The sequence below is a fragment of the Hypanus sabinus genome, chromosome 29, assembly GCF_030144855.1.
Source record: "Hypanus sabinus isolate sHypSab1 chromosome 29, sHypSab1.hap1, whole genome shotgun sequence".
Lineage (NCBI taxonomy): Eukaryota > Metazoa > Chordata > Chondrichthyes > Myliobatiformes > Dasyatidae > Hypanus > Hypanus sabinus.
The window spans coordinates 34657191-34680576 of NC_082734.1; the positions used below are offsets into that span (position 1 = coordinate 34657191).

Below are 23386 nucleotides of genomic sequence, written 5' to 3' on the forward strand. Positions count from 1 at the left end.
CTGACTCTAGATTTTTCCTTGGGGTTTAGTCCTGAAGCCTTTCCCGTGAGCAGGTATAGCCACAAGGCGGTGGAGGTTTGTAAGCTGAGTTTCCCTCTCCTAGATGAGCTACCATCCGTGGTTAATGAGCCCTATCTGCCCGGAGCAACTGGTTTTAAGGTGCTAGTGGCCTGCCTTTGCCCCTTCTCCTGTCCATGAGAACAGCTCCGCCAGGCAAGACTACGCCTGCAAACTTTATGTAATTTTAGTTTCCTTGGCTAAACCTACTGGGGCTGCAGTGGATTCAACTGACTGGCTGGTCCATGAGTTGTGCAGCTGTATGTCTCTGATCTTAGGAATAATGACAAGCAGCCTTTTGACACATCCAACATTCTTGGAGGGGGGGGGGTGAAGGCATAAATGACAGCAGATGCTGGAGGAACTCAGGGGCCCCAGGCAGCATCTGTTGGGTGGTTGAAACCCTCAACCTTGAATAGGTTGTTTGGTCAGGATGATTCCCCCGTTAATGAACTAGATATAAAACAAAAAGTAATGTTAAACTGAAGTAGGAGCAATTTCTTCATTCAGATATTCTCCATCTAAGAGGACTTTGGAGAATTAGAATCGTGTCAAATGTTAGACTAATAGATTACTCTGTGAGACGGATCAGTTTTCCAAGAAAGAAAAACTATGGATGTTAGGCGTGTGCTTGATAGTTGGCGGGAAAGGCAAATGGCCTCCGGCCGGCGACACCTCTGCGGGCAACGATCGCAATCCAAGGCTGCCGTTACAGCCGTCTCTTCGTTCGGTAGAGCCGCCGTGAGGATGTCTGTGCTTCACTTCGGGACATTCGCACTCCCCACGTCGCTTTCTCCTCAGCAAGCCGCCCACATGCCCTCCGAGTCAGCGCCTGCGTGGGCGGGTACGCTCCGCCCGCCGCGCTCCCGCCTCCCGCCTCCCGCCTCCCGCCTCCCGCCTCCCGCCGACGTCAGCGGCGCCGAGTTGCGGCGCTCGAGCAGGAAGCCGGACGCGGGGCGGGGTGGACGTTCGCTGCGGGTGAGTCTCCCCGGGGCGGCGACGTGGACGGTGGGCAGGGGCAAAACCGTGGGGAAGGGGACCGGATAAGCCGGCACAATGACTGTGGAATGTAGGGTGTAATGGTAAAGGATGGTGATGCGATAGGGGGCCGGCTAAAGGGCGGGGCAAGTGGCTGCAAGAGGGCTATCAATCCTGTTCGTCGAAAATTGAGCGATTGTGGTCAGAGGCTTTGAGAAAGTGGGAGTTAATCAGGAAGAAATGGGTACACATCCATTTAACAGAACGGGTGGTATCACATAAGGTTCACTGGGATGTTGCTTTGTATTTGGGGATGAGTTACAATGAGAGGTTACATGGATTAAGACTTCATTCCCAGGAACATAGTTGATTTGAAAGGGACATCAGGGGCACCTTCATCACCTGAATGAGCTGCCAGAAATAGTGGTTGAGGGAGGCATGTTAGGAACTTTTAAGACCCATCTATTTAAATAGGTACATGGACAGTAAAGGTTTACATGGCACTGGGCCAAATGTGGGCAGATGGGACCAGTTCAATGGGCAACGCAACATGGATGAGTTGAGCTGAAAGCCCTTGTCCATGCTATATGACAGGATGGAGAGTGATACAGCAATAGGAAGGCATAATGAGTTGTGTCATAGAGAAAGCAAATGATGTCAAAGTGTATAGTATAACAAAGTTCTATCGCGGGGATAAGTTGTGGTCAGTCATGGTTGGAGTCTGTGGATGAATTGGGAAAATTATGTTATTCATTGCAGGGACAGAAAAACTGAAGGAAAACTTGGGTATTTTAAGAGTAATGAAAAAGTGGCAAAGTATGGAGAGCCCAAGATAACAAAAGGGGAGCTATTAACCATGGGCTTCATAAGCTGGAGAGATGTGGGACAAATTGCAGACTGAGAGCAGTAAGAGATAACATTTACTGAAAGAAGTAATCAGGAGGCTTATCACTGGCTCAGGAGTGTTGCAAAATTTGGTCACAGAGGTGAGGATGTGAGTCACAGACAGAGGGGTGACTGAGGTTATATGTCACCAGCTGAGGGAGAGGAGTCTGTCCCATCCATGAGGGAGGTGGAAGTTACAGTGGAGACAGAGTTAGAGCAATAAAGAACAGACAGATAAATACCTCATGAGGAAGAGAGAAGACAAAACTTACAGGTATGTTTCCTAAGTTTGTGTGTGTATTCTGGGTGAATTCATAAGGAACATATTTACTTACAGGTTATTGTAAATGTGGAACTAGTATCAGGGATTTCCCTAAGGATATAGGCAAACAATATAGATGCACTAAGAGGAAGTTGGATAAATACACGTGAAGAAAGCTGTGGAAGTATGGTTAGTTTAGAGGGAGTGGAGGGTAAATCATGCAGCAAGCCCTGTTTCTATATTGTATGAGGCATTACACTGAGGAACATCTTGGACTTATTGTAATGGAGAAATTTAGATTTGAAGAGTATATCTGGGAATGTGATTGCAATTTTTCTAATCATGGATTGTAGCTCGAGAAAATTGTTTAGTGAATTTATTTTAAATGTACCTAAAATCTATTTTTTCCCAGTTTTCTTTAGGCATAGTAACTTCCAAATTACCAGTTTAATTTCATGAAAATAGGATATGTGCATCCAGTATGCCAACCGATGACAACTTGCTGTGAACTGGAGTGAAAACTTTAATTGAAATGCTGTCTTCTACTGGGATGATAAAATTTTTATCAGACTTCAGAGAAGTTAAAAGTAATTTAGCCTGTTGGTGGGTGTGGGCAAAATCTATGGGATAGCTAGGGTGTGAGCCTGCAGGCATGCTGTCAACCATGTATGGCTGTGTTGGGTGCTGTAAACATTAGCAGAGAGGGAGCTCCCCCCCAGTAGTGCCACTGCCTTGTGCCTAAGCTTGCTTTCTTCTTGCAGCTGATGATCAAAGTAACTTGCCAAAGTAGATCTTTGGTGTAATTGTAGGAATAGACTAGCAATGGCATCGAAAGATTGGCGAGGGAAGAAGTGCAGATACTGGCATTTGGAGGAACTTGGGTCAAGCAACACCTGTGGACGTGGGGAGAGGATTGTAGAATGAAATAATGGTTCAATTTGATGGATGTTCATCAGAACTGAATATCTAAACTTTTCTCTCTCTAGATGCTATCTGATCTGTTTATTTTTATTTAAGATTTTCAACCCCTGTAATGTATTGATTTTACAGAATTAATTTTATTTTGCATTTCAAGTCGTCACTTTTATTGTCATTTCGACTATAACTGCTGGTACAGTACACAGTAAAAATGAGACAACGTTTTCAGGAACGTGGTGTTACATGACACAGGACAAAAAACTAGACTGAACTACGTAAAAAAACAACACAGAAAAAAAAACACACAACTACACTAGACCTACCCTCTAACTCAAACCAGAATTACACCTACCCAGGACTGCATAAAGTGCACAAAACAGTGCAGGCATTACAATGAATAATAAACAGGACAATAGGACAAGGTGTCAGTCCAGGCTCTGAGAATTGAGGAGTCTGATAGCTTGGGGGAAGAAACTGTTACATTGTCTGGTCGTGAGAGCCAGAATGCTTCGGTGCTTTTTCCCAGACGGCAGGAGGGAGAAGAGATTGTATGAGGGATGCATGGGGTCCTTCATAATGCTGTTTCCTTTGCGGATGCAGAGTGTAGTGTAAATGTCCGTGATGGCGGGAAGAGAGACCCTGATGATCTTCTCAGCTGTCCTCACTATCCGCTGTAGGGTCTTGTGATCCGAAATGGTGCAATTTCCGAACCAGACAGTGATGCAGCTGCTCAGGATGCTCTCAATACAACCCCTGTAGAATATGGTGAGGATGGGGGCTGGGAGATGGATTTTCCTCAGCCTTCACAGAAAGTAGAGGGCTGGGCTTTCTTTGCTATGGAGCTGGTGTTGAGGGACCAGGTGAGATTCTCTGCCAGGTGAACACCAAGAAATTTGGTGCTCTTAACAATTTGTGCAAAACAATCCTGTTCCAACACCATTTAATACTTGAACATAAGAATTGCATCTGAGAGTGTTGAATTTTGATTTTACTTTTTTCTCTGAATGAAAGGTTCTCCCACAGTAATGTTGGATTTTGCAGATTGGCTATATTTTTTTCCTAGGATCTTCAGATGACTGCTGTAGATGAAATGTGACCATAGGAGGGAGGGGAGGGAACACTGCTGCATGATAGATCATATATTTTGTGCAAAGTATGAGATCTTGATCTTCAAATGGACCCTTTTGGCCTAGGATTTGTATTGAGTGAATTAATAGGGCAGGTTTTGAATATCATGAAAAATGTATTTTAACTTGAAGTACCCATAAAAAAAATGGAGGCCAGTTAGTCTACATGGCCTCTCAAACTTGCTTTGCCATCTGTGGCTGACAACTTCACATGATTTACCATGCCTGTTAATCTCTGCCATATATATATTGAAGAACTGGGAATCCAGAGTCCTTTGAAGTAGAGAATTCCAAAGGCTTTAAATACATTCTCTAAGGAACTATCATCACATCTGAATAGACAGTCCCTTATTCTGAAACAGCCTTTAGTTCTGTGCTCTCTAGCAAAGAGAAATCAGTTTTGGCATATATACTTTTTTCCCTCATTTGACCCAGAGCATTGATTTACAATTATACTCATTATTCTTTAGTCCAGCAACTCACAGGTGCTACACTTTAAGCAAGAAGTCTGTTTGGGCTGTTGTGCTGGGAACTAGTACAAACCTTTGCACGAAGTACATGATCTAGCACGCAACGGTGTTCCCCTCCCTCCTGTAGTCAGGTTTCATCTACAACAGTCATTTGAAGACCCTAGGGAAAAAATACAGCAAACCTGCAAAATCCAACCTTGCTGTTGCTGAGCACTACTATTCTAGAAGTCATAACCAAACTCCCATCCTCTCCATTGTTTTGATGGAACTTATGCAAATTCATGCATTGTTATCTATCTCCAACAAGACAGTCTAATCACATATTTGTAACATTACCACTGCTGAGTTCCCAACATCAACATTCTGGTAAATTGCCATTCACCAGAGATTCAACTAGAGAAGACACATATTCTGGCTACATCAGCAGACCAGAGGCTGGGTGTCCTGAAATGAATGACTCACTTACTGACATGCTAAAAACTTAACAAATCTAGAAAGCAAATGGGGAGAGTGACGGAAGATGCTACACTTAAATTGTTAGGAAGACATTCATTCAAGAAGCCCAACAGCATGTAGGGCAAGCAACTTGCTTAATTGGTACCCCAAACAAGAGAATATCTGCAGATGCACCATCTGGTACATTAACCATTCCACTGCTGATGCACTGCAGATGCGATGTGTATTTTCCATCTCCTGGGGATGAAAATAGTGCTACATAACATCTGCAGCATAATCTCAATAAAATCTCCACAAGATTTCTTTACCTTTGTACAGAAGAAAGACATTTGTTTTTATTGTACTTCTGAAAGCTCTTTTAAAATTATTCAATAATGTTGCTCTTCTCTTTCTACACAGTTTGGCAATATCTCTAAATTTCAAATATCCCCGAAATTCTATTTTGAGATTTACTGTTGAATCTGTATTCTTATTATTGGGTCCTTCTGTAACTTACTTATTCCAAAAATAAATCTTCAGAAATTCAAAATCCTCTAAATCCCATCTTCTGTAAAATTTACACAAGATGCATTTTAACAACCTTTTCCTATACTAACTGATTGTTTTTCAATCTAATGGAACCCAGAAGAGAGTATTGGGAACATTTTTAATATATATCAATAATTCTGACCCCAGTATGCAGAGATTAATTTCAGTTTTTATGCAATACAAAATACAAGAGTCAATGAGGAGGAAGTAGAACTCTGAAGCATGGATCAAATCAAAGCGCGACAGGTGATTTTTATTTCAGATTTAAGTGAAGTTTGGTGTTATTCAGACATATTTGCTAACGTGTACAGAGGCTTGTTTCATGTCACTTTGACTTACTGGGATGTTGAATGAAGCGAGGAGAGAAGTGGATGCATTAGTTGTCAGTAAGTGGAAAATATTTGTCTTGGTTTAAAAGGTATTCCAAACAGGAGTACTGTCCAAAACAAAGATTTACAGAGTTTGTTAATTTTTGACATTTAAATTTTGTGTTATTGAACTTTGATTTAGGCATGTCAGTGTTTGTAGAGCTGCGAGGGTAAGGTATTAGTGCACATTTTTGGATGAGGTAAGTATTCCATTTTGTTGCATTCTGATGGCAATGATTTTGTACCATTTGTACTACCGTTCATATGGCTGTTGGAGGTGATGTGAAGATCAGAATAGTATGTGAGCTGGATTGACAAGTGGTCAAGAATGGAGTGTCACAGCTGTGGCTTGGAGTTTGGGCCTTAAAGGCTTTGTGGGATTGTATTAATCAGGGGAGGCTAGGAATAATTGAAGGTTTGTGTCAGGATCATCAAGAGTATAGGCAGTTAGGAGTTTGGGGAAATGGGACTTCCACTTCACAGAATTTGGAATAAGTGCAGAGATGTTGAGGAATGGGAGGATGATCTATTCTGTATAAGAATGTTATTGGTTATTGTTGTTTGTCCTCAGAACTGGAGAAAGTATTCCATCTGTGGCTGAACCAACATTGTTTACGATTCATTGTAAGTTCCTTTCCTAGTGTATTTTGTTTATGAAATGCAAGTATATTTTTTTCTACTCAACCTGCTCTGCTACATTTTAATAAACTGCATATGTATACTTAACTGTTTTGTGTATCTCTTTTACATTTATGTCTCCCTTTTACTTACTGGATTTTCTTGTTTTTCCTGTCAAAGATTAATACTTAAGATATTCCAACATTAAATTTCATACCCATTTCACTTGCCTGTTTAAATGAAAGCTATCACTTCTTTTCTCATACTTCCACATTGTGTGTCATTATCTGATTTTGATACTACACCCTATATAGACAAATGGTTAATATATATTGAAAAAAGCAAAAGTCTTATAATACCGATCCATTGATTATACTGCCTATATCCTCCTGCATTTTCAATGTTTTCTACTGCATACTGTTATGTTTTGGCCTTCAGTATTGCTAACAATCTTATTGTATGATACTGTATAGGACACCTTTAGCAAGAAGCATGTAGGACTCCTCACTGCATCTCTATTGGCTATTATTCCATTAAAGCACTATTAAATTCAGTTACATACAATTTGTCTCTTAAAAAAATGCACATTAGCTTTATCCAGTCAGTCAACAATTTGCTTGCAATTTGCCTGTTAACAAGTGACTTCTAATTTTATTCTTGATTATTGTGTCTAGAACTGTTGTAGATTTCACATTTGGTCTCTAGTTGGTTCCATGTCTACTCTTGCAACCTTTTTCCTGCTCACTTGCCTGTGGAATATGTTTGGAATTAATTTACAATGCCTATAAAAAGAATTAACCCCCCCCACCTCCCCAGATGTTTTCAAGTTTATTGTTTTACAACATTGAATCGCAATGTATCTATCAGCTTTGCACTTCTGGACACTGCAATTCTTCTTTGCTGTTCAATTTCTGTCAGATTACACAGGGATCGTGAGTGAACAGCCCTTTTCAAGTCCAGCCACAAATTCTCAATTGGATTGAGGTCTGCACTCTGACTTGGCCAGTCCAGGCAATAACTGTTGTCTTTAGGCCATTCCTGTGTAGTTTTGGCTTTATGCTTGGCATCATTGCATTAGTGGAAAACAGATCTTCTCTCAAGTTGCAGTTCTCTTGCAGACTGCATCAGGTTTTCCTCCAAGATTTCCCTGTATTTTGCTATGTTCGTTTTACCCTCTACGTTCACAAGACTTCCAGGGCCTGCTTCAGTGAAGCATCCCCACAGCATGATGCAGCTACCACCGTGCTTCGTAGGGATGGTGGGTTTTTGATGATGTGTGATATTTCGCTTATGCCAAATATAGTGTTCAGTCTGATGGCCAAAAAGCTCAATTTTGGATTTATCAGACCATAGAACCTTCGTCCAGCTGGTTTCAGAGATTCCCACATGCCTTCTGGCAATTTTCAGCCGAGATTTCGTGTGAGTTTTTTCAGCAGTGGCTTTCTCGTTGCCACTCTCTCATAAAGCTGTGACTGGTGGAAACCCTTCGGCAGTAGTTGTAGGTGCAGTCTCTCCCATCACTGATGCTTGTATGTCTACCATAGTTGTCTTAGGTCTTTTGGTGACCTCACTCACTAGTCGCTTTCTAGTATAGTCACTCAGTTTTGGTGGATGGCCTGCTCTAGGCAGATTTACAGCTTTGCCATATTCTTTCCAATATTTTGATGATTGACTTAACTGTACTCCAACAGATATTCGGTGACTTGGAAATTTTCTTGTATCCATCTCCTTATTTGTGCTTTTCAATAATCTTTTCGGGAGTTGTCTGGAGTGTTCTTTTGTCTTCATGGTGTATTTTTGCCAGAGTACTGATTCACCAGCTGTTGGACCTTCCAGATACAGGTGTACATTTATTACAATCAATGAAACACCTTGACTAGACACAGGTCTCCAAAAACAGATCTCAATTTAAGTAATTATGTGATTTCTCAAACCAGTTTGCTGCTCCATTGATGATTTGGTGTGTCATATTAAAGGAGGGAGTGAATCTTTATGCAATCAATTACTTTGTTTTATATTTGTAATTAATTTAGATCACTTTGTAGAGATCTGTTTTTACTTTGACACAAAGGAGTCTTTTTCTGATGATCAATGTCAAAAAAGCAAAGTTAAATCCACTGTGATTCAATGCTGTAAAACATGAAAACTTCCAAGGGGTATGAGTACTTTTTATAGACACTGTATGTTTGCTGCTACTTTTTTCTTTTGCTTTCTTTGTTTTGTTTTACTTCCCTTCAGAACTATATACAGTCATCCACTTGTGTTCTCTATCATACGTGCTTCTTTTCTGTTTTTTTTAACCCTTTATCTTTCTTGCCACATGGGAAGCTCATTTACTCTCTATTCTTCTCCATCATGGCAAAGTCCCCAGATGAAACATCTCCTTAAAGGAGTTTAATTTGTATCAGCAAACATTATTGAAATTCTGATCTCATGTAGTGATTATTTTCATCTTGGTGGGCTTTATACCCTCTTCCTATTTTAAACCTTGTGATGTTACAGTTGCTGTTCCCCTACTGAAACATGCTGCAATTTATATGGCCTTTTTTCCAGCAAAGTTGTTTATTTCATTCGGCCAGCCGAGAAGTCAAGAAGATAAATCTGAGCAGATTTTAGCAACACCTCCCCCTTGTTACCATCCCAGTGTATACTGAGCCAGGTAGGTGTTGGAGCTGTATTCCACTAAGAAAGTAAGAATATCCCATCACTCTTTTAATTTGTGCCTTAAACATGTTTGCAGAAACAAGCTACCTGTACCCCATATAACATTAGCTGTACACGTACACATGGATTGAATCTTAAGTTAATTAAAATATGAATGAAAAAGTATCTCGGTGGTGGATAGGGAATGAATTAGTGACTAAGTTAGTTAAGAAACTGAAAGTGGTGTTGGGGAGAAGTTTGTTCATATTAAATGAAACAGCTGGTAACATTACATCCAAGTTGATTTCTATGAGTGTATTTGAGGAATGTGCCACATGATGAAGGGCATGGACCAAAATAGAAATATAAAAATACAATCTTGAAATTTAACTAGTTTGCTCATTCTCTCCTTTTAAGTAACTCTTAAAAATGTATTTCTGAAATTTTTGATTTTCTTTTTGTAGGTAGTATTTTTCTGATTAGGAAGTGCATCAGTTGGTTGTAATTCTTCTGGCTTTCACAGTTGTTGGCTGCCATTTGCACAATCCCAGTAATTGGGAACTCATTCCAAGACTTGAGATACAATAACAAAGTTATTGTACTGGACAAGTATCCAGAGATATGAAGTTAAGTCATACCTTGGCAGATGGTGAATTTAAATTCTTTTAATTAAGTAAGTTTTGCATTTAAAATGCTAGTGTTATTAGTGGTGACCAAGAAATCACTGGATTTTAATTTATAAAAACCAGTTCACTAATAAGGTTGAAGGAAAAAAATCTGCCAATGTTACTTAGCCTGTCTTATACTTGACTCAAGATCTACAGCAGTGTGGATGGCTTGTAACTGTCCATTGAATGGCCCAGAAACTACTCAGTTCAAAGGTGAAAAATACTGGCTTTATTAGTCTCCCTGATGTTCTTTAAATAGAATCAATGTATTGTGTCAGGAACTTGTAAATTTGTCAGTGGCATCTGATGAATTTGCTTTAGAATATTTGGTGTGTAAAATGAACACCAATTTGGGGGGGGGGGGGAGATAATTCTGATAGACATTGCATCATGGTGAAAGTGTTTTAAAAATTGCACCAAACTTCTCATGTGATTATCTCAGTTGTTGTGGAATGCATTGAAGGCATGTCAGTAGAACAAATGGTACTTCATGTTCCCTCCACCTAAATAATTCCCGAATCTATCAGTTGCTTGTGAGATTGTTATTTCATAAAGTAGACTAATATGGATGGAACAAGAAAAAATCCCTGCTATGGATGATCACACAGGCTGTGTTTTGAAGAAGTAAATAAAAGGAGTGACTTTGTCATGGCTTGCTGGTTATTGCACTAGTATTATGGTGTCCTTTTGGTGAATGCCCTCTGCTGAACATACATCTATGAGAGATTACATAGAATCAGAAAATTTTCAATAGTTACTGATTGGGGGGGGGGATGTCACTTGATGACGTAGGATCGAGACGTGGAAATCCAGCTCTCCTGTAAAAAAAAAACAGTAAAATAATGTTTAAGTGAAGAAAAGTTAGTAAATACTTTTTAAAAATTACTTATAAACTACTCAGGATTGTCTTAAGATATGTCTCCTAAACAGAAGCAGAAGAAAACTACTACTTTGAAGACAACACAAGTTGGAAAAGAATCAAGGCCGGCCACCATGAAAGAGCCTCAGGCTCAAGTGCATTTTATCTCCGGCGATACAGAACAGGAAACTGTGGCAACATTCCAGAAAATAAGAGCAACAGGAATTGTGCATGCGTGAAGGAAGGGGCATGCGCAAACATGAACAACCCAAACTACAAATCCTAGCTATGATCGGAACTGAAAGTGAATATGAGGTGGAATCAGATTCTCTGGATAAATCAGATGAAAATGAAGAGACAAACAAAGAAGAGCAACAGGAGGTGATATTGGAGACATAAAAAAATCTTTGGTGCAAATAATGCATGAATTAAAAGCATTAAAAGTAATAAAAAAAGATATTAAAAATATGAAGATTATGTTTGATAAAATGATGAAAAGACAGGTCAAAATGGACAAGAAAATTAAAAACTTGGAAGAAACAACGGGAGACACCATTGATAGAGTGAATAAAATGGAAGATAATATTTCTGCCTGGACATCAGAAAGAAAACGGTTGTTGGAAAAAGTGGATGTACTTAAAAATTTTAGCAGACGAAATAATATTAAGATTGGTGGACTTAAAGAAGGCATAGAGGGAGAGGATCCAATAAATTTTTTTCTAAAATGGATTCCAGAAATTTTGGAAGTGGAAGAAGGAACCCAGTTAATTGAAATTGAAAGGGCTCAGAGAGCCTTAAGACCTCAAATTGATCAAAACCCACGATCAATCTTGATAAAATGCTTAAGATATCAAGATAAAGAAAAGATCCTGAAGGCGGCTGCCCAACGTGCCAGAAAGAGAAACGGGCCATTGATGATAGAAGGGAAAACAGTTCTTTTCTATCCTGATATAAGTTATGACTTTTTGAAGAAAAAGAAGGAATTTAACCCAGTGAAAAAAGTTTTATGGGAAAAGGGTTATAAATTTATATTGCTCCACCTGGCAACCCTGATAATTTTTTTGGATGACGGAAAAAGAAGATGTTTTACTGATTATCGGGATGCGGAAGAATTTGTACAAGAACTCCCAAATATTTGCTAACCACAGCCAAAGATTTAAAAGTGAAACGGATTAAAGATGAAGACAGGGACAGTGAATGGAGTTGATGGATGTTTAAGGACAGAAGAATATTTAAATATATTCTTAATTATATGATACAGGGGGAGAAAGGTAAACATTTGAGAAATATTAATCGAGAGTAGTGATATTATTTTTTCTTCTCTTTTTTTTATGTTATGGGGAAGCTGGGGGAACTTCGGATGGATTGCTACGGGATTCAGGTGTGTAATCATGATGATTGCCATGATCTGTACAACGGAGGGGGGTAATGTGTTTTTTTTAATTCACAACATTAGTAGAGAGGTATTTTGTTATTTTTTTCTTTATAATCTATTTTTCTTTAATCTTTCTTTGCCTGGACAATCGGGGGGGGGGGGGGAGACACATAGCAACACGGAGAATTTTAAAAAGATTCCCCAATGTACTACGAAAGTTGAAAAGTTAGGTATTACTATAGACTGGAGTAACCCTGTTAAAAATAATGACTAATTTACTGAATTTTTAAAGTTTTAATGTTAATGGGCTTAATGGACCGGTGAAAAGAAAAAGAATTTTAACATACATTAAGAAAATGAAAATAGATATAGCTTTTTTTTTAACAAGAAACACACTTAACAGAGATAGAACATCAGAAATTAAAGAGAGATTGGGTCGGAAATGTTATTGCAGCTTCATTTAATTCAAAGGCGAGGGGAGTTGCAATTTTGGTTAATAAAACTTTACCAATTAAAATACAAAATGTATTAATTGATTCTGCGGGGAGATATGTAATTATGCATTGTCAAATTTTTTCAGAACTATAGACTCATGAATATTTATGCACCAAATGAAAATGATGTAAAATTTATACAAGAGGCCTTTTTGAATTTGGCTGATGCACTTGACAAAATATTAATAGGTAAAGATTTTAATTTTTGTTCAGACCCATTTTTAGATAGGTCAACAAAGGTTGTTACAAAATCAAAAGTAGCAAAATTAACTTTATCATTGATGAAAGATTTAAATTTGATTGATAGGTGGAGAAGAATTAATCCAAAAGAAAGAGATTACTCATTTTATTCAAATAGACATAAAACTTATTCAAGGATAGATTTTTTCCTATTATCAACGGATATTCAAGACAGTGAAAAATATGGAATATAAAGCAAGAATATTGTCAGATCATTCCCCCTTGACAATGATAATGATGGATAAAGAGGAATTGATATACAGATGGAGATTTAGTTCAATATTATTAAAACGTCAAGATTTTTGTGATTTCATGAAAAAGCAGATTCAGTTTTTTTTAGATACAGATTTATATTCAGTTGATGATAAATTTATAGTATGGGAAGCAATGAAGGCATATTTGAGAGGCCAGATAATAAGTTATACTTCTAAAATTAAGAAGGAATATATGGTAGAAATAGATCAATTGGAAAAAGAGATTACAAAATTAGAAAAAGAATCTCAAAGATATATAACAGAAGAAAAACGAAGACAACTTGTTGATAAGAAGTTAGGATATAATACACTTCAGACATACCAAACAGAAAAAGCAATTATGAGAACTAAACAGAGATATTACGAACTAGGTGAAAGATCACACAAGATTCCTGCTTGGCAGTTAAAAACAGACTAGATTTCCAAAACGATAAATGCAATTAGAACAAGTATAAATAAAATTACTTATAAACCTTTAGAAATTAATTAAACTTTTAAGAATTTTTATTCTGAACTGTATCATTCAGAATCACAAAATGATAATGTCGAGGTAGAAAGGTTTTTATCACAAATAACTTCCAAAATTGAATTCGGAAGAACAGAAGGGATTAGATGTGCCTTTTATATTAAAAGAGGTCGAAGAAGCTCGAAGATCACTTCAGAGTAATAAATCTCCAGGAGAAGATGGTTTTCTGCTTGAATTTTATAAAAAATGTTCAAAGATTTCCTAATTCCTCCTTTTATGGAGTTAATATACCAAGCGGAAAGAACGCATAAACTTCCAGAATCTTTTTCGACAGCTATTTTAATAGTATTGCCAAAAAAAGATAGAGATCTTTTAAAGCCAACATCATATAGACCTATTTCTTTGTTGAATACCGACTATAAAATAATAGCAAAAATTTTATCTAATAGATTATCTAAATACTTACCAAAATTAATACATATAGATCAAACAGGATTTATCAAAAATAGACAGTCAGCAGATAATGTAACTCGGTTACTTAGCATAATTCATTTGGCACAAAAGAGGGAGGAAATGAGTGTGGCAGTTGCCTTAGATGCAGAAGAAGCATTTGATAGATTGGAATGGGATTTTTTATTTAAGGTATTGGAAAAATATGGATTAGGAGTATCTTTTATAAAATGGATTAAAACTTTAAATACGAATCCCAAAGCTAAAGTAGTGACAAATGGTCAAATTTCAACATTTCAGTTAACTAGGTCAACTAAACAAGGTTGTCCATTATCACTTGCTTTATTTTTGTTGGCGATAGAACCATTAGCTGAATTAATTAGAACGGACCCAGATAATATGGGTTTCAGAGTTAACCAGGAGGAATATAAGATTAATTTATTTGTTGACGATGTTTTGCTTTATTTAACAAACCCATTGTATTCACTGCATAAATTATCTTCTAGATTGGAAGAATATGGGAAAATATCAGGCTACAAAATAAATTGGGATAAAAGTGAAATTCTACTCCTTACTAAAGGAGATTATAGTCAATGTCGACTAATAACTCAATTTAGATGGCGGATAAATGGTATAAAATATTTATGTATAAGAGTTGATAATGATATAAAGAATTTATATAAATTAAATTATTTACCATTATTGAAAAAAATTCAAGAAGATCTTGATAAATGGATTACATTACCAATAACATTAGTAGGCAGAGTAAATGCTGTAAAGATGAATATATTCCCTAGATTACAATATTTACTCCAAACACTACCAATATAATTACCGCAGAAGTTTTTTCAAGAGTTAGATAAATGTGTGAGGAAGTTCCTTTGGAAAGGCAAGATGTCAAGAATATCGTTGGAAAAATTGACATGGAAATTTGACCTAGGAGGGTTACAACTTCCAAACTTTAAAAATTATTATAAAGCAAATCAACTTAGTTTTATTGCATCGTTTTTTGATGAAGGTAAACCGGCATGGATTAGAATAGAATTAGATAAAATAGGAGAAAATATACCGGAAGATTTTATATATAAGTGGGAATCTAAATGGATACGGGAAAAGAAAGAATCTCCTATACTAAAACATTTGATTGATTTATGGGATAAGATAAATGTTGATGATGAGATAAAGAAATCTTTATCAGCAGAGAGACCTTTAATTCAAAATAAACTTATTCCTTTTACAATGGACAACCAACTTTTATACAAATGGTTTCAAAAAGGGATTAGATATATAGGAGATTGTTTTGAAGGAGATATATTAATATCTTTTGATCAATTAAAGAATAAATTCAAAATATCAAACAACAATCTTTTGTTATTTCCAATTAAGGGCTTATTTAAGAGATAAATTGGGTCAAACAATGTTATTGCTGAAACCTAATGAAATAGAAAATTTAATTCAAAAAGGAAAGATTAAAAAATTTATTTCTTGTATGTATAGTTTGATTCAAAAACAGGCAATAAAACAAGGAATTCATAAGTTAAGACAAAAATGGGAAACTGATTTGAATATTAGAGTTGAAGAAACAAGTTGGTCAAGACGGTATGACAAATACAACAAATGTCCGGTTAAGATTAGTGCAATATAATTTTTTACATCAATTATATATTACACCACAAAAAATAAATTAATTAAACCCAAACTTATCTGATCAATGTTTCTGATGTAATCAAGAAATTGGTACTTTTTTACACTCTACTTGGTCTTGTTTTAAAATTCAACCTTTTTGGACAAATTTAAGAGTTTTATTGGAACAAGTTATTGGAACACAACTTCCACATAATCCAATATTATTTTTACTAGGCGATATTGAAGGGATAAAACTGAAATCCAAACTGAATAAATATCAGAAAGAATTCATAAAAATTGCATTGGCAGTAGCCAAAAGGGCTATTGCAGTTACTTGGAAATCGGATTAATACTTAAGTATAGATCGTTGGAAGAATGAAACTTTCAGCTGCATTTCACTTGAAAAAATTACTTATAATTTAAGAGATAAATATGAAATATTTCTGAAAATTTGGCACCCTTATTTACAAAAGATAGGATTAAATATATAGGTGCTCCGAAGATAAATTTATTGGTTATTTGGGGAAATAAATAAATATATATACTAAAGCTATTACGAACTCCATGGTGCATGTGGGGATCTTCTGAGATCCAGGCATTCTTTCTTTCTTTCTTTTTTGTCCCTCTTTTTTTCTCTTTCTACAGGAATATGTTAAGGGGGAGGGGGGAAGGGTTGATAATTTTTTTTCTTTCTGTAACCATTCGAAAATTCAAAAAAAATTTTTATTAAAAAAAAGTTACTGATTGATGAAAAGGCCATTATGAAATACTAATGTTCAGTATCAGGTGAGGTAAACATGCGCAACTTGTAATGACTTTCTGATATTATTAGCTATTGGTCAGTTATCTGTCTAAGGCAATTTGGACGGCATTTTCCCATTCATGATTTTATTTTATGCTGGTGCAAACCTAAAAGGCTTCTTGCAATCATTAGAATTATCAGACATTCTGTCTTCTCCTCCACCTCCCCTCCCGATGAGCAGAAAGTACAAAAGCCTGAAAGTATATCCCATCAGGTCCAAGTACAGCTTCTGTCCTGCCCTGGGAAATCTATTGAATAGTCCACCTGCTATGATAAGATGGACTCTTGACATCACAATCTACCTCGTTGGTAAATCTCCTCATTGGTAAATTGGTTTATTATGTTCACATATACTGAGGTATAGTGAAAAGCATTTACGAGCAATCCATACAGATCATCTCACTATACCTCAGTATATCTGAACATAATAAACCAATTTACCAATCAGGAGATTTACTACCATGAATCCATCATGTATTTGCCTTTGATCACTTACCATTATTATTCTACAGCATACCACTTTATCAAGCCACTTTGGTGGTGAATGCACTCCATTGTCTGATTGGTCAAATTGCTTTTCACCATCTCTTTGAATTAAACTGCAATCTGCAGCATGTTACTATCCTCCAGGAAATAGACTTTTAAATCTACTCAATGACTTAAACTTAAACTGCAATCTGCAGCATGTTACTATCCTCCAGGAAATAGACTTTTAAATCTACTCAATGACCTTCATATCTTGACTGAAGAGCCCGGATCAGACAGGCACAACACCTTTAAAGTTCATTAACGTGGCCAAGAGCAAGGCAGGAGGGGGAATTCCAAGCTAGTTTTGCCAAACTTGTGTTCTCCCAACCTTGAACACCTAACAATCAAATACCGTTTGCTCTATTTACCAAAGGAGTTCTCCTCAGCAATCCCGACCCCAGTTTAAATACCACCAATGGCCAACTATAATCAAGTGCTTGCAACACTGCACAATGTTATCTCCAAACAAGAAAGAGGTTATCTCAACACTTTTCAAATCATGGTCAGAGACTTCAACCAGGCTTGTTTAAAGAAAATCCTAGCCAATTACCACCAGCATATAACCTGTGTCACCAGAGGTCCCAACATACTAGACTACTGTTATACTAAGATAAGAAATGCCTACTGCTCTTTGCCTTGCTGCCTTTTGCTAATTTGAGTTGGTTGGCTGCTCATCACCTACCTGTATACATGCAGAGGCTAAAGTGCAAAGCTCCAGAGATTGGGACAACAAAGAGACAGACCGTCATGGGAGGCAGAGGAGCGGATATAGGATTACTTTGAGTCAGCGGACTGGGCTGTGTTCAAGCACTCAATCTAGAGATTTGAATGAATACATCATAATTGTAATGTAATAACTGTAGACGAGTATGTCCCCACTAAGTCATTCAGAGTCTTCCCCAATCAGAAGCCCTGCATGGACCAATTATTCTGTTGAGGGCCAGATCAGAGGCACTTAAGTCTGGAGACCAAGAAAGTTACAAGAGGTTCCTGGTACGATCTCTGAAGAGCCATCTCATAGGTGAAATGGAAATTCTGGACCAAACTTAAATCAGCAAGGGATGTTTGACTGCTGTGGCAGTGCCTGAATGCTATAACCTCTTAGAAAGTTAAATCAAACAACATGGGAGACAGCAGGGCTTTACTTCCAGATGGGTTCAATACCTTCTATGTCTGATTTGACCATCAGAATATGGAGGAACTATAATGAACTTTCACACCCCCTGATGATCCTGTGATTTCAGTTTGAGGCTGACATGCGAGCAGCTTTGAGGGTGAACCCACGAAAAGTATCCAGACCAAATGGGATACCTGGCCACATACTTAAGACCTCTGCTGAACAACTGGTGGATGTGTTCACTGAGATCTTTAACCTCTCACTTTGTCAGAGCGTGGTACCCGCCTGCCTAAGAAGAGTGTGTTGACTTGCCTCAATGACCCTCGTCCAGTTGCAATTGCATCCACAGTGATGAAATACTTTGAAAGGTTGGTGATGAAACTCAGCAACTCCTGCCGGAGAGGCGACTTGGATCTGCTCCAGTTTGCCTACTGGAGCAATAGGTCCACAGCAGATGCTATTTCATTGGCTCTTCTCTTAATTGTGGAATATCTGGACAGCAAAGATGTGTATATCAGGTACTCTTTATCGACCACAGCTCAGCATTCAATGCCATCATCCCTTCAAAATGAATCAATAAGTTCCAAGATCCTGGCTTCAAGTTCAACTTGCAGCAACATCTCCATGATCTCAAATAGCAGAGGTCCACCACAAGGCTAAGTGCTTAGCCATCTGTTCTACACCTTATACCAATGGCTGTGTGGCTAACCACAGCTCCAATGCCATATTCGTTTGCCTATAACACCACTGTCATGGGCTGAATCACAGGAGGTGATGAATCAGCATATAGGAGAAAGATTGAAAATCTGCCTGAGTGGTGTCATGACAAAAATCTTACAATATCAGCAAAACCAAGGAACTGATTGTAGACTTCAGGAGAGGGAAGCCAGAGGGCTATGAGCCAGTCCTCATCGGAAGAGCAGAGTTGGGAAGGATAGCAACTTTAAATTCCTAGGTGTTACTATTTCAGGGAACTTGTCCTGGGCCCAGTATGTAAGTGCAATTGGGGGAAAAACCAGCAGCCCCCCCCCCCCCCACTTCCTTGGGAGTTTGTGGAGATTTGGCATGACATCTACAACTTATATTGATGTGCAGTGGAGATATTGACTGGCTGCATCACAGCAGGTATGGAAACACCAATTTTTGAACAGAAAATCCTATAGACAGGGGATTTGGTCCAGTACAACATGGGAAAAGCCCTCCCAACCATTGACATCATCTACACGGAAAGCTGTTGTGGGAGAGCAACATCCATCACCAGGGATCCCCACCATCCAGATCTTATTCTCTACTGCGGCTATCATCAGGTAAAAGCTGCAAGAGCCGCTGGACTCTCACAGCCAGATTGAAGAAAAGTTACTGTCCCTCAACAATCAAGCTCTTGAACAAAAGATGATAGCTTCACTCAACTTCACTTGCCCCATGATTGAACTGTTCCCACAACCAATGGACTCATTTTCAAGTGCACATCTCATGTTCTCTTTATTTATTGCTGTTTATTTGCATTTGCAGTTTGTTGTTTTCTGCACTCTGGTTAAGCATCCTAGTTGGGCAGTCTTTAATTGATCCTGTTATATGTTACTATCTTATAGATTTGTTGAATATGCTCACAAGAAGATGAATCTCAGGGTTATATATGGTAACATAAATGTACTTCGATAATCAAATTTACCTTTGAACTTTGATTGGAATATACCACAGAGTTCCATCATTGGGTCTGAACAAACAGAGTGAACAGCCATTATGAATGAGGCTGTAAACTTGGCTTCATACCCTGACTAGTTCAAAGTTAGCTAATCTGTTCGAACCAGCAGTGGGAATGTTATAACCACCCAGAATGATCATTTTTGCGAGAAAAAGTATTGATGTTAATAATTGGATAAGGATAACCATTTGGCTACGATGCACCGCATGACTGCATTGCCTTCCAGAACTTTCCAGTCCAGACTTGGAAAAAGGTCAGAATACAGGATCAAGGAGGCTAACTCATGTATTTGGAACTTTCTTGACATTGTGCTACAAATTTTTTTACAATTTTATCCCTTGCAGTGACATATAAAGTGATGCAAGTGATATTTTTCTTCTAATTATTTACACAGTTATTTTTAATACATCAAATCTTACATGGATGAATGAGTTTGCATACTTAGTGGGCTGATTTTTATTTTTCACTGAGATTTTGGCAACAACCAGATTTTGGAAAAGTGCCAGTGTTCTTTCTGATGTATTATTGTATTGATACATCAAGTTGAAAATGCAGTCTTAATAAAGAATGAACATTTTCTTCTAAATCTAACAGAGGTTAGATCTTGTTTATGATACAAATTGATCACAATTTATTAATATTAAATTTAATAAGAAAATTGAAATTAAGTAGAGTTTGGGTCTTTCTTAAATTTCAATTTTTACTCTCCTTAGTAAAGGAATTGCATTTTAAGCAAGTAAAGTGCTGACCAGTTTTCCAAGTTTGTTAAGAATTTAAAAATTCTGTAGGGTTCACTTTCTCTGTGATTCTCTTGTCCATTTGTTGCTCCCCACTAATCTCCCCCAGCACATATCCAACGTAAATTGGGGAAACACTTTGTCAAGTACCTTCGCTCCATCTGCCAAAAGCAGAATCCCCCAGTGGCCAACCATTTTAATTCCCATCCCCATTCCTGTTCTGACATATCAGTCTATGGCCTCCTCTACTGGAGGAGCAGCATCTTGGTAGCCTTCAGCCTGATGGCATGAACATTGATTTCTCCCTCTGGTATTTTTAATTTTTTTCTTTTCCCTTCCTTTCCTCTTCTATTCTCCACTCTGGCCTCTTGTACCCTCTCCTTGCCCTGGTGCAGCTCCTTCTTCCCCTTCTCCCATGGTCCACTCTCTTCTCCTGTCAGAATCCTTCTTCTCCAGCCCTCTACCTTCCCCACCCAGCTGGCTTCACCTTTTACTTTCCCACTTTCTAGCTTGCTCTCCTTCCTCTCCCCCCTACCTTTTATTCTGGCATCTTCCCTCTTCCTTTCCGGTCCTGATGAATGGTCTTCGTCCAAAATGACAACTGTTTATTCATTTCCATAGATGCTACCTGACCTGCTGAGCTCCTCCAGCATTTTATTTGTGTGTGTGTGTGTTGTGAAGAATTTATTATTTTATTTCTATATACATCTTGACAGTTTGCTTATCATGATGTTTTGCATTTGCCAAATTCTAAGAGAAATTTAACAAATTGTAGAACATTGCTTTAGTTCAGTTGGTGAAATTAAATATTTTAATCTTAAAGAGTAGTGTTCTTCTGTTCCAGAATTTTTGTTTAAAACAAGATGCAAAATAATTCATTTTTCTATTATTAATTAAATGTACTGTGCACAAAATGGTTGCTTCTCGTGTCTGCATTGCATCCTATGGTGATCTCTTTGCAAGCACTGTATCAGTTCTTTTAGCTTGGGGTTTTAATCTGTAGTAATTTTACCAGTAATATCCTGCAAACAATTTTTTGTTTTTAATATATTTCCTGGCAAGTTTTAAACATTTCCTATTTGTTTATATGGTTGTGTCCTAGTAATAATTCCACATCTCTGTGGTTAATTTTAAACTTCTCCTCCCATAAAGAGCATTCTTTTCTCCTTGCTTTAACCTCTCACCTACTTTCTGAGTCACATGCCCTATCAGTGTAGCTCAACTTCCTCCTCAAGCTGCATTGACTCGGGATTTGCTCATTTGCTTGATCTGTTCAAGCTGGCAGCACAAGACTAAATTTCAGGTAGAGGCTAACTTTTAGATTTGGTTTGTAGTGTAAATTGGCTGCTTAACTTAGACGGCATGCTAAATGGCAGTTGAAGTTTGTAGGTACAAACATTCTTCTTTTACTAATAAATATACCGATTTTAAAATGGGTACGATTGAAATGATGTGATTAGAATTAATTACATTTTATTGACTGCTCTTTACATGGGTATCGAACATTTTGTATGAACTATCAGTTGTTTAGAACAGCGATGATTTGATATTGCTTTAACAAATGATTCTAAACTGACCGGTAAAGATTTCACTTATTAACTAATCTCCCTGCATGCCTTAATTCTCAAGCAATTGGCTGAGGTGTTATTTGTGATGTTCCATGGAAATTTAATTATATGTTTTAAAAATAGTATATAATCCAGTGATCTTGCCTTTTGAAGGCATTGGCACTTGTTAGGGTTACATGGCACAGACTTGTTCTTCATTGCTTGATGATTATGGCTGTCAAAAGCAGGTCAAAAACAAATCACAATTTGTTGTAACTAGTGTTTACTTACCAGACTCATTAGACTGATCAGGAATAGGGTCTTTCTTGTATTACTGAATGTTTTGTAAACGTAGAGGTGTTAATATGTGGTGAATACACAAGGTTATGCTTACATTTTATACATCCTGGATATAGTATAATATTTTCTCAGACCTAACAGAGCATCCTAGAATATTTCTGATCAGTATTTGGAATGAAGTGTTATTGTATAGCATTTAGAATTTATTGGTAGTATAAATATACAGTGGATTCGGGTTAATTGGGTCATCGGTTAATTGGAGTAGTGCTTATTTGGGCCAACCACTAAATAACAAAAACAAATCAACAATTAATATGGGATTCAATTTGTTTATTTGGGACACTACATCACTTAACTGGGGCAGGAGACTGTTGTCGAACAGTTTCTAACTAGTGACAGTCATGTGCACTTGCATGACCATTAGGCATAACACTGTTTAGAGTGAACATTTCTTAAAAAGCATCACTTGCTTGTATTCAAAAAGCTGTGAATTTTGTCACTGATAATTGGTGAGTAATAAGACAATTCAGAACTGTTCTGCTCCCTGCAGTTTCAAGCATTCAGGCTTGGAGATGCCAGAAATGGTGGGGAGTGAAAATGAAACTATTTCACTACTTCAACAAGTTAGGAACTATGATGAATTTGAAGGTATCAACAATCATCTTGAATGTTACAATGAAAATGAAGATTTAGAGGATGCTTTTGTCAAAAGCACTGTTTGAAGGCAGTCCATTATTTGTACTCGGTGTCTGCGCTGATCTTGTTCATTTACAGTCAGTCAAAAGAACACAACAGCATATACTAAATGAATTCTGGATAACTATTGGGAGCTAATACAATTTTGGTAGTGTTCTAAATTATTTGGTATTTCATTTAAATATATAATTTGTTACTCAGTTAAAAGGTGG

The 23386-nt window shown here is 37.4% G+C and overlaps 1 protein-coding gene across 11 annotated transcripts in view; it reads left to right on the forward strand.

Moving 5' to 3' along the window:
- The first annotated feature begins 937 nt into the window (after window positions 1-937).
- The window catches only part of LOC132383234 (carnitine O-palmitoyltransferase 1, liver isoform-like), a 120626-nt gene continuing 98177 nt past the window's right edge, over window positions 938-23386 (forward strand). For 2 of the 11 annotated variants that reach the window (XM_059954143.1, XM_059954152.1), the window contains exons 1-3: window positions 6210-6249; window positions 6621-6673; window positions 9221-9326. The gene's annotated coding sequence lies outside the window, so the exon portion shown is untranslated. Of the gene's footprint in view, window positions 1036-1082; window positions 2195-6208; window positions 6250-6620; window positions 6674-9220; window positions 9327-12182; window positions 12219-21854; window positions 21935-23386 lie in introns of those variants that run through there. The other 9 variants (XM_059954146.1, XM_059954145.1, XM_059954147.1 and 6 more) reach the window with 9 other exon arrangements.